Source organism: Rhea americana, unplaced genomic scaffold (genome assembly GCF_003343005.1).
Source record: "Rhea americana isolate MKP2758 unplaced genomic scaffold, rheAme1 scaffold_43, whole genome shotgun sequence".
NCBI classification, from domain to species: domain Eukaryota; kingdom Metazoa; phylum Chordata; class Aves; order Rheiformes; family Rheidae; genus Rhea; species Rhea americana.
In genome coordinates, this window is record NW_028186568.1 from 2684393 (window position 1) to 2695396 (window position 11004).

Below are 11004 nucleotides of genomic sequence, written 5' to 3' on the forward strand. Positions count from 1 at the left end.
CTCACTTCAGCAATGCTGTTCTCTACAACCAGGCTTATATGTCTCTTCCTTAGTCTCCATTTTCAAACCCCTATTAAAAAAATCATCTATTTTGGATTGCATTTGACTGCTGACTTATACTTTGTGCTGTTTCTTCCTTTTGTCCTTGCTTCATCTAAGACTGACTTATATTTCATTTATATTTCAACAGTTCCTCCCTCTCACTACCTCCCTTTTGTGACAGCTTTAAGTTTTGTGTTCCCAGCAGTGGCGAAAATTTACTCTTACATACAAACATACCGTTTTGAATACACAGAGTTCTACTAATTTCCTCAGAAGAAAAACAAAAGGAAGCCAATTAAAAGTTACAGAAGAATACTGGGTTTTAGGATGTTTCCATTTAATTGTTTATTATTATCAAATCAAAAACCAGAAGTGGGTGTAGTTACTTTCTAAAAGAGGAAAGTGAGAATCATTTTTTCTTTCTCTTCTGTTAGGACACAAGTTCAGGGTTTTGTTTTTCCTGTAGCAGTTGAAAATATTACAGAGACAACCTCTGAAACACTACACAGAATTAAACTCTGCAGTTTTACAAATGTTGTTGGATGCATCATAATGAGGTACAGGATAAAAAAAAAGAAAAGAAAGAAAAAAAGACAGGCCTGCTGCGATAGGAGAGAAACAAAAAAGAAAGAAAGATAAACAGAAAGAGGTGAAAAAAAAAAAGTTCTACCATGTAACTGTCAGACACTGACTACTATCCTGACTATCAGAAAACCACAGACTGTAGTAAGAGCAACTTAATGTAGGAAGGGAAAAAAAAAAAAAAAAAAAAAAAAAAAAAGCTTCCTAGTGAAGATCCTGTTTCTTGGCTAAAAGGAGGTCTGTGACATTGCCTAGACCAATACATCACGCATGCAGCAAAGTGAACACAGTTAGCTACTGCTACAAGCCCTTCAAAGGCCTCTTTTACTTTTGCTGTAACAGCTGCTTTTTATCGGCAAGGACGAAGACTTCTACACTATATCCACAGATGCATCTGTAATACCCAAGCACCTGCACACAAATAGACCTAATTCAGGACAACACCACAAYGCGACAGCACAGCTGAAGACCCAACTAGTTCGCTGCCGGAGGGYCGCACCCCCGCCCTCTTTGGGCGGATCCAGCTCCTCGCTCCTCTCCTCACGGCGTTCGTTTCCTGCCGCCTCCGGCAGCTGCGCGGGCCGCCGCCAGCCCAGGCCGCACCGGCCCGGCCAGCCCGGCGCCAGGGGCCGCCCGCACCTGCGCGCCACAGCGGCACCGCGGGCCGCACAGATCCGCGCCGGCACCAACGGCCGCCGGGCGGCGCCGGGCGCAGGGAAGGGCCGGGGAGGCGCGAGCCGCCGCGCCCGCCCCTCCGCCGCTGCCCCGCCCCTACAGCGCCACCGCCGGGCGCCCCGCGCGGCTGCCTCACGGCAAGGCGCCGCCTCAGCGACACCCGCCGGCACTGCGGCCGCGGAGGGGGAGGCGCGGGGAAGAGCTGTGGTGGCGCGGAAGGTGATATGAGCCCTTTCTCCTCCGCGAAATCGGAGTAGCGCCCAAAGCCGGGCCGCCTTTTCGAGCAGGCGGCTCTCGGGACAGCTACATGGAAGCTCCGCCGTTGGGGGCCTCGCGCGGCCGAGGCATGCTGGGAAATGCAGTCCAGCAGGCGGGGCTGCCGCGTGGGCGCCGGAGGCGCGGCGCGGGCGGTGCCCGCGTGGGGGGGGCCCCCGCGCGGCCCCGCGGGAGGGGGGGGGGGGGGGCGCGTTGCGTTGGGCCGGGCACTTCCCGTGGCAAAAGTCGGAGGAAGTACCGGAGGGTGGCGCGAAGTGGGACTGAGCCCGCTGGCGGCCCCCGCGGCCCGCCCGGGGCGCTGCGACCCGAAACGCGGCGCGGCGGCAGCGGCAGCGGCAGCGGAGGCCGGGCTGCGGGGGCGGGGTGAGGGGCTGAGCCCCTTCTCCCGGGAAGAGGCGCCCCCGCTGGAGGCGGCAGCGCCCCGGGCTGCTCCCGGCCCTTGGCTGTCCACACGGCGCCCCGGCGCTGCTCCCTTTCTTCCCGGCCCTCTCCCCACCTCCGTCTCGCCTCCCCACTCCTTGCTGCCTTGGCGTCCCACGGCCGTGCCAAGGAGCTGCCTTCCCGCCAGGTGAGCTGGACTGAAGCGTGGAGCGCTGCATCGCTCTGCGTAASGCCCGCCTGGGACAGGGTCCCTGGCTTCCAACAAGAGAAGTAGATCAAGTGAAGGAGGCCAGAGATGAGGGTGAGACATGAGCTGGAAACCTGAGACATTCACTGTACTACAGAAGATCTGATAGCACAGCCACCTGCGACATGGAAAAGAAATCCGAGATGCAGCAGAGGTAGCTGCTGACACAAGGGAAGCAATGGCCACAGCAGACTAGAGGTCCAGAGCCTGAAGGTCAGGAGAAGACAGTGTGGGGGAACTGTGAGACTCTTGGCTGTTTCTTATCGTCACTGGACTGTCCCTAAGGGATGACACCAAAATTGTTTTTCTGATCTTACTTGGTACAAGTCATTGTGCCTGGGTCATTTGCAGCCTATATTTTGCCTGACTTGCTAAAAACTGTATTTTTCTATTAGGGAACTAATGTGAGTATTCATGGGAGACATATGGCATGGGATGCACATGGTAAATGCCCCCCTGCACAGAGGGTACTAGATGACACTTCAGTTCTTACAGTGGTAGGCTACAGAAAGTCTGCTTCTACCACTGAATTATTCCTGTTTGGCTTTCCTAGACGTGCATCCTGATGCATCCCATACCAAATTTAAAGAAGGAATGCATGTTGCAAATCCTCAGACAAAAAGGTTAAATTAGTGTGTTGCTTATAAGTCATCAGCCTTATTGCTGTTTTAATTAGATTTAATTTCTTGTTCACAGTGGTTGCCTGTGGTAGTATCTGGACTCCCAAGGAAACGAAGCCCATATGAGCACAAAGGCAGAGTGCTCACTGCCTTTGTGTGTGAGTGTGCGTGTGTGTGCCTGTCCTTCCTCCCCACCCTTAATAATTTTTTAATCTGTTGGTCAGTTGGTCAGTCTGATTTGACAGAGGGAAAGAGCCTCCAGGAGTGATTATAAACATCCTGACTAGGGGAAAAGTTTTGAGTGGAACTTGCACCTTATTAGAAACCAGAGAATTGCAGCCATGAGATGCAAATGCTGCGGAGTCCAACCTTCAGCAGAGCTCGACTTTCAGGAGCTCTGACAAAGYAGAGAAACCAACCCTCACTCAGGCCTTTATGTTTAACAAATAAAAAAGGTAGCTGTTAGCAAACCTGAATACCAGGTGAATCTGTCAACAGATCCATCAGGACAAGAGATTACAACATCAGAAGGATAGTAAATTACCTAATCCAGGCAGTCTGAGAGAAAACCTTTGACATAACACTTTAAACAGTCTTCTGCAGCAAAGCAGGAGTTGCCAAAACCTAATGCTTCTACATATTTAGAACAAAGATTCTGTCATGCAGTGTTCAAAATTATTCAGAAATTTAGCATAAAACTCTCCAATTCCCTAATATAAGAAACAGATGTTAATCACAATTAAAAAACAGAGTACAAAGAGGATCCTGGCAGAACTTCCTCAGGCCTGATCTGCATATTGAGTTATGCAACAGTTTTGATTGCTGCGTTGCCAGCTGCAGAGGAGCTTTCTGCATCCTACGTAGCAACAATGAGAACGTGAAATAATTTGTGTCTGCATTATCGCAGCACTTGTTTAAGCACGGCCTTTTGTTTTGGAAGATATGCAAAGCAGCTTCTGGAAACATACCTTTTCTCTCTCTCTCTCTCTTTTCTTTTCTTTTCTTTTCTTTTTTTTTTTACTGTGATATTTCCCCGTTCTCTGAAGCTATTTAGATAGAAAACGGAATGGTTTTGGTTCTGTTGACGTTGCAGGAGAGTGAAAGAATACCAGTGTTCAGATGTTTCCCAGTGGTGGAGAATTTTCAGCCAGACATGGACAGTGGGGATTTGATCTTCTGCTGATCTCTGTTAGACTCAGTGACACTCTATATGTACCCAGAGATACCTGAAGTCTTGCTTGACATCACTGAGATGTTTTCATGAATAAGAAATGCTTTTCTGAAACAATACTTTAAAATGCAGTAGTGTTACACCACTTTGGCAACAGGTTTATTTTTGCAGTATCTTCTCCTTTCTTCTTTCTGACCTTTTTACCTCCCCCCCCAAACACACCATTTTAGTTCTGTTTCCTTTATGTCTGAAGAGAATGACATCTTCACGTACTACTATATGTAAAGGAAGAATAGCAACATTTTGGAGGAATAAATGGTAATAGAAAGGAAGTGCAAGGTTTTAGGGTTGGGCAGAAAAACCTCCCGAACAAACCAACAACAAACAAACAGGGTTTCCTCAGAGACTTAAGGTCACCTTGAGATACTGCATATGGGTTATGTATGGCTGTGCTCCAGAACCCAGGACAAGGTCAGTAACTCAGCTTTCGTTTGGAAAAGAATGTTTTTCAAGGCTCATGGCTGTGAGAAAGAAGCAGGAGTAGGTGGACCAAATATCATCTGTGCCTTTCTGAGTGGGCAAACCAACTGAAAACAACAGGTGTAGGAGGCAGGAACTTCTTCGTTCATTATATTCCTGAGTTCTGCTGCTCTGGGCAAGGACCTCCATTAATAACACTCTCATACAATGTTCATAAGTGAGGCTTTTGCTCTGATGCTGTAGTGTCAGCAGAGACCACATTGAAATGATGCTCAGGAAAGTGGAGAGTGAATCTTTCTTTCTCTGGAAAAGCCTGAATCTGATAGATACTGTGTAACTCAGCTGGATACTGTGTAAGAGCAGACACAGCCAAACAGGAGTGGTGACGGGTCCAACKCAAGGACTGCACTCGTGAAGCTACTTCAACACCTACAACTTCAAATAAGGGAGCTGTAGAGAGGTAGGGCCTAACTGCTTTGGCAGAGCTATGAAACCACTCTGTCTTCATGCCCTCAGTCTTTTAAATGTAGCTCTTTGAAAGATGTTTAAAATACAGTGTTCCAGGTTTACCCGCAGAGGTCATGATGCTCTCTTTGTGGACACTGTGTGCCTCTATAGCTTTAGCAAGAAATGCTATCTTTGGGATGCCCTCCTGTGTTTAAATAAATAGCCTGGGAATGTCTGTTAAAGTCACTGTGAAAGCAATAACACTATGGATAATTCCATGGATAATTCCAGATGGAAGTATCTCTCTGTATCCTTTTGTTTTCTTTTTGTCTTACGGCACTGCGTACTCTTAGAGCAGGGTTATGAGGTTGTCTTGGAGATGGAGGGCTTAAGCATAAGGCTATCGTACKGAAATGTTCACATTAAACAATGTAACTGTGAATGCTTTCAACAAATGACTGAGTGAGGTGAAGTGACAAAAAGCTTACGAAACTGTCGCAGGGGAGTTGCATAAACTGGGGTCAGATGTTCAGTTTGAGACTGTTACATGAGCGAGGAGTTTTGCAGCTGGTTGACTAAAGGAAGTGGGAAGTCAGCTGGTCTCTAGTTGTTATAACAACAACCTGTTATGTTTCTCAGGCAACAGAGATGCCCATAGTCTTTTGGCAGTCATGAATCAAGAGGATAATTTCCTCTTTTCCTGGAATAATATTTGAAAACTACACATGTTTTTCAGTCCATTGAATTTGGGACTTCTCTTAGAAGTGGCAAGATCCTGTCAAGTGTTATTACGCTATGGTGCAGCCTTTGAGTGGGTTGGCACAGAGATCTTGGGAATGCACCATAGGTTTAAATAATGGTAAATAATTGTGAAAGAGAAGGACAGAAAGAACCTCCCAGGTTGCTGCAACATCCAGCTGAAGAAAAAAACATCCACAACTGTGCATTGCCTTTTTTTCCTAATGTTTAGTTTATATCTTCCAAGAGAAAACTGGCAAGTGACTGGCTATGAATAATGTACCCATGGGGAAAGTTTGTTTCTAAACATGAACATTTAGTGCCTGGCTTATGTCTAGGTGGGTGTGCTGGCTATTTCATAAAGATTTCATTTTATTGAGGCAACCACATGAAAGAATTGCTGTGGAGGAACTGAAGGTGAGAATATCTTTATTCTGCATCTACAGCAACATCAACACCCTTCACGTAGTAAAACTGAAATGCAGAGACTAACCTTTCTCTTTCATCTCTTCCATGCCCCTCTCTGTGCCTGGGTCCCCTTGCAAGTTATACCTAATATGATATCATCCTTTACATTTCTTGCTATCTCAATTAGGCAGGGGAATTATCAGCTTGGTGAAACTGGGCTTTTCTACCATCATGGCAGAACACAGAGAAAGTACAGGCTTGAGCTAAGGTTTAATGTAATTTAGGAAAAGGTGCTGATGGAATAACAGCTGCAAACACAAACAAAAAAAAAAGAAAGAAAAGAAAAATACTTGCATTTAGCTATAGGACTTTCAAAGCTGAGGTCACTTAAGCAAGGGAGCCTGAAGGTGCAGTACGCTTCAGAAACAGGTAAATCAAATCATGTAACAGCATAATCTGCATAATTTTTTAAAACATATCGAGGCCTCTAATCTGAACCTTGCCGAACTTGATGACACTCTTCAGTACTTATGGTCTTCAGTACCCCCTGGTTAAGCAGTGCCAGATGCATATTCTCCTTCATCTTCTCAGTCCTCCTTAATGCCCAGGTTTGGGGGAATGACTATTAGCAAAAGATTTAATCTGATGCATCTGCAGTTAACCCTCTGTATAAAGGAGTCTCAGAATTATGTTGCTGTGTACATCTGAGAGAGGTAAAATAACATTATATATGGAAAATACTCATTTCTGCCAATGTAAATCAGGAATAATTCTGTTTAAATTGAACACCATTGAGATGACTATCAAGGCTTGAGAATTCCCAGTATACAGAATATTTTATGCTGTGGTATAGGTAGGGCCAAAAAAACATAGCAAGGCTCAGATAGTTATAACAGCGAAACACTTTCCCAACAATTCCCACCAAAAAGTTCTGTTAAAAAACAGTTAAGGCTGCTTCAGGGCAAAACACACCCACACAAGAAATGACAGGTTAGGGGAACCTTCTTCCCATAAGTTATCATGCACACCTCATATTAACCACTCCCAGCGACAGACTCCAAACCACAACAAAGAACTTCCCTGGTTCTGTGGGATAAGGAAACAAACTAAATACCCATCCCTCCTACATACTTCAATGCAAAACCCTCTGTCTTCTGCAACACTAGCATTAGAGGCTGATGCATGTGTAGTGGCTATGTTTGTGATTATAGGAAAAAATGGAGATGACAAGTGTCCCCTGAGCTTGCACTCTGCTGGTACTGCAGGTTTCAAGAACCGTCTTTGACTTGTCAGACTGTGTTTCTCTCTGTAGGTGACTCACCACTCCGCTTGGTAGACCCCTTCCCCAGTGCAGAGCTGAGGAGCCACCTATTGCTTTTTGTTAGACTGGGGAATCAGCTATGTGAGCTATTTACACTACAGTAAATCTGATTGCCYTGGTGTAAAGATAGTTACATTTGCACCAGCTATTTGTACTGGACTTCTTCTACATGATTTATCCCTATTGAGCCATAAGAAATTTTACAAGGAAGGAGTTTATGTTGAAGAATTCTTTGTGTGCATGCCTCTCTGCTCCCAAGTGTGTTGGTGGTCTTTCATCTACCATCCCACACAGCTTTATACCTTCCCCCACATCTACCTGCTGCTTGCACCCAGGTTTCTTCTGCTCCAGGTAGACCAGYGCTGACCAGGTTTCCTCCTTGTTTAAATGCAAATGCAGAGTTGGTTCTGCCTTTTTGTATCCAGATGCTCCAGGAAGTCTAAGAACAGAGYGAACTCTGTCCACTCTAGGAACAATGTCTTGGTATCGCACCAACATGTTTTACCTGTCATTCTCTGGAGAAAGGCAAAGATGTGTTGAATCCAGGCATAAAACCCAAGACTTTTATGTTGGGCATCGTAGAAGGATGAATTCTCTTCCCTTACAAAGTTGCATCAAGACAAAGAATTTGAACACAAATAGATGATGGACAGTAGCTTTCCAAACTCTGTCTCTTGACAATGAGCTGGAGATAACTCTGTCAAGAGGTACTAATCTAAGAATATAATTCCATGTCATGTGTTTGACCTTGAAGATGCTGAGGACAGTAAGGTGGAAAACCTCTGTGCTGAAGCTACACGCCAATGCTGTAACCTGGTCATAGTCTGTTACTTCACCATGTGTCTCCAAAATTTTGACCTTGTTCTCCCTGTGTGCTGCACTGTGTGGCCAGCTCCAGCCTAGAAAAATGATATTGTTACGAAACTATGTTCATTACTGACTGAACATTTTATAGCTCTGTCATAGTGCAAAGGCACAGGACAGCAAACTAGTAAAAGTTTGATATGGGCATTTGCAACCCCATTTAATTTCTCTGTCCTCCAGGAAAATCTGTTTATTTGTATCAACAAATCCTAGAGAATAAATAATTGTTTAGAAAACTGTAATAACCAGATTTTAATCTTAACGCTTTTAATGTTAAAGACTTTATTAATGGTTTCTAATTTTCCTGTGGGCTATGTAATGGTAATACAACACAGAGTGAGCTTGAAGCAGGGGGCTTTTCAGGATACCTATATATGACATACACATCTCTATTCACTGGTCTAATGATATGAGATCAAAATGGGTGGAATCTTTCCTCTGTTTCCATGACAGGAATACTTCCCATATGGACGTCTTCAGCATCAGTACTAAGCTTCTCTGTAAGCTCTTTTGAGCCATCCTTATAAAAATACATTAGACATACAGCTGTACGAGTTGAAGTCTTGGAAGAATATGTCTATCCCCGCAAAGTCAAAGTGCTTTCAGTGTGGATGCCTGCAGGGAACAGTGGTCATAAAGCAGTCAGAGAACATAAGGAATGCTGAGATTTCAGCACCCGCGTGATTACCCACAGCTATACAAACAGTACAGGGAAGAAGACAGATTGACCTTGGCCATGTTTTGAGAGTGCCAGATAACTAGGTCCTTAAACAAGCCTTCTTTCAGCATGAAGAAGAAAGAAGAGACAGTGACCCCAAGGAATGCTAGGAAACACAATAATGAGTTAAGCCGCAACATTGCAAGTCAGCACCTGGAACATCTGAAAGGGACTGGCCCAGGATAGAAGTGGTTGGTGATGACAGGTATCTGCCTTATGTGCCTGGCAGTGAGAGAAAGAGATTATGTTGGGTATATGACAGTAGTATATCAAATACATGTAGGCAGCATTTTTCAAAACATGAATAGTATACTGTGCCTTAGCACTCCCATAACTACTCACCGTAGTGAAATTTTAGCCTGTTTGTAGGAATCTGAAATGGAGTTTAAGAAGCACAAAATGTTTTAGCATATTTCTATATCCACAGGGTCATGGCTATCTTTTCTTAGCTTCCCAGATCAGTGTCTGTATTTGTCTGTAGAGAACATTGGGAGGCTCCATTCTAGCAAATAATGGCAATGCTCATCTTGTTGACCTCCCCTTCACCTTTGCAAATAGGTATTTTCTTTGCCGTTTCCTCACATGACTGGGGAACACACCCTCCAACACCCGAATTAGTTGCAAAAGTGCAAACACAATCACCAGGCTGGGCTCATCAGCTTCCCCTCTAACTCTTATCTTGGGCCATGCCCCAAGATGGTTGCTACATACTTAATCTGAAGGAATCTCCCTCCCATGCTAGATGAAATACAGTGGAAATACTGTGGAGATAACACCAGATGTTAGATCCATGAACCAGGGAGATTTGATACAAGATGAAAGCTAGAAACAAACTTACCATCTCCACAGTCTCCTATAGAAAGCAGGCAGTGGAAACGATCCTCAAAATGGCTGTGGCAAACAGCCTGAGGAGCGAAAGAAGCTTTTTCTTTGCTATACTGGAAAACTGAGCATTACACAATTACTTGTTGTTTTTCTCGCCTTATGGATTCTACCCTTGTAATGTGCAAATCCTCAGGGAAATTTGTTCACTGCCATCCAGCATCTCACTAACTAGAGATCAAAGAAGAGATGTTTGGAGAGCTCGTAGAGATCACTATGAAGAGCATTATTGTAGTTCAAAATGACAAGAGTTCCTGAAACAAGAAAAGAAATGGCAGAAAGGAGAAGGAAAAGAACCAGGAGGTGAAGGTCACAGTCTGTCACTCATTTACTGGTGAAAAGGGGGGTCATTTTGATGTAAGAATTGGGGGAATCAGTCAATGAGCAGAATCTGGGTTAGTTGAAAAGGGCAAGAAAGATGCATGCAGAGATTCAGTAGCAGCCCTTGGATATTATGATCAGGTCGTAAACCACTGTTATTGCTATTAAAGAATATGCTCCAAAGAGGCTGCTTATGTTCTTTCCCTTCAAGCTCCTCCACAGCCTACCCAGCATCCTCACCTTCCCCATCTAGCACATGGAAAGTCCACCATCTAGCTGCCGAAAGYGCACCAAAGGCCAGGCCTCACTGTTGAGACTTCACCCACAGCTATGGCCAGCTTGGCAGGGAGAACATCTCTCGGAGGAAAACAAATTCCAGGAATTTGTTTTCCCTTGGTACTGAGTTGCTACTGCAGTGCTGCAGCTGTCAAAGAACCYGAGTGACTCGATGCAGAAGTATTCTATTTACTCTATCTGTTTTGCTCTCTCCTTTCAAACACTACTTTTATATTCTACAGTCAGCCAAGCAACGCTTTGTAAATTTTACAACCCATTCCCCCCAGAGCCTGAAGGCATAAAGCGTTCATACAGAGCACAATGTGAGAGTTAAACTCATAAAAGATACGAAAACACATAAAGCTTGCATGGTAGGTCCTGAATAAGGTCAGGGAGTCTACCTACACCTTCAAGGGCAAGCACTCCCCCAACTAATACGAGTTAAAACCAGACCRTGTTAAAAACTGATGAAAATGCAAGTAAGCATAGTGTGTTACTTAGATCTGTCACACAAAAATCTGATTTACCTAAAGAAAGCGTGRAAGTGCATGGAAC

At 44.8% G+C, this 11004-nt stretch overlaps 1 long non-coding RNA gene across 3 annotated transcripts; it reads left to right on the forward strand.

The window, feature by feature from the left end:
- The first annotated feature begins 1673 nt into the window (after positions 1-1673).
- LOC146589872 (uncharacterized) lies at positions 1674-10358 on the forward strand. 3 transcript variants are annotated; one of them, XR_014897097.1, is made up of 2 exons: positions 1674-2981; positions 3870-10358. It is a non-coding gene; the product is annotated as an uncharacterized LOC146589872 (long non-coding RNA). The 3 variants fall into 3 exon arrangements; XR_014897098.1 differs by having other exon boundaries at positions 3917-10358; XR_014897099.1 differs by having other exon boundaries at positions 7740-10358.
- Positions 10359-11004: the final 646 nt, after the last annotated feature.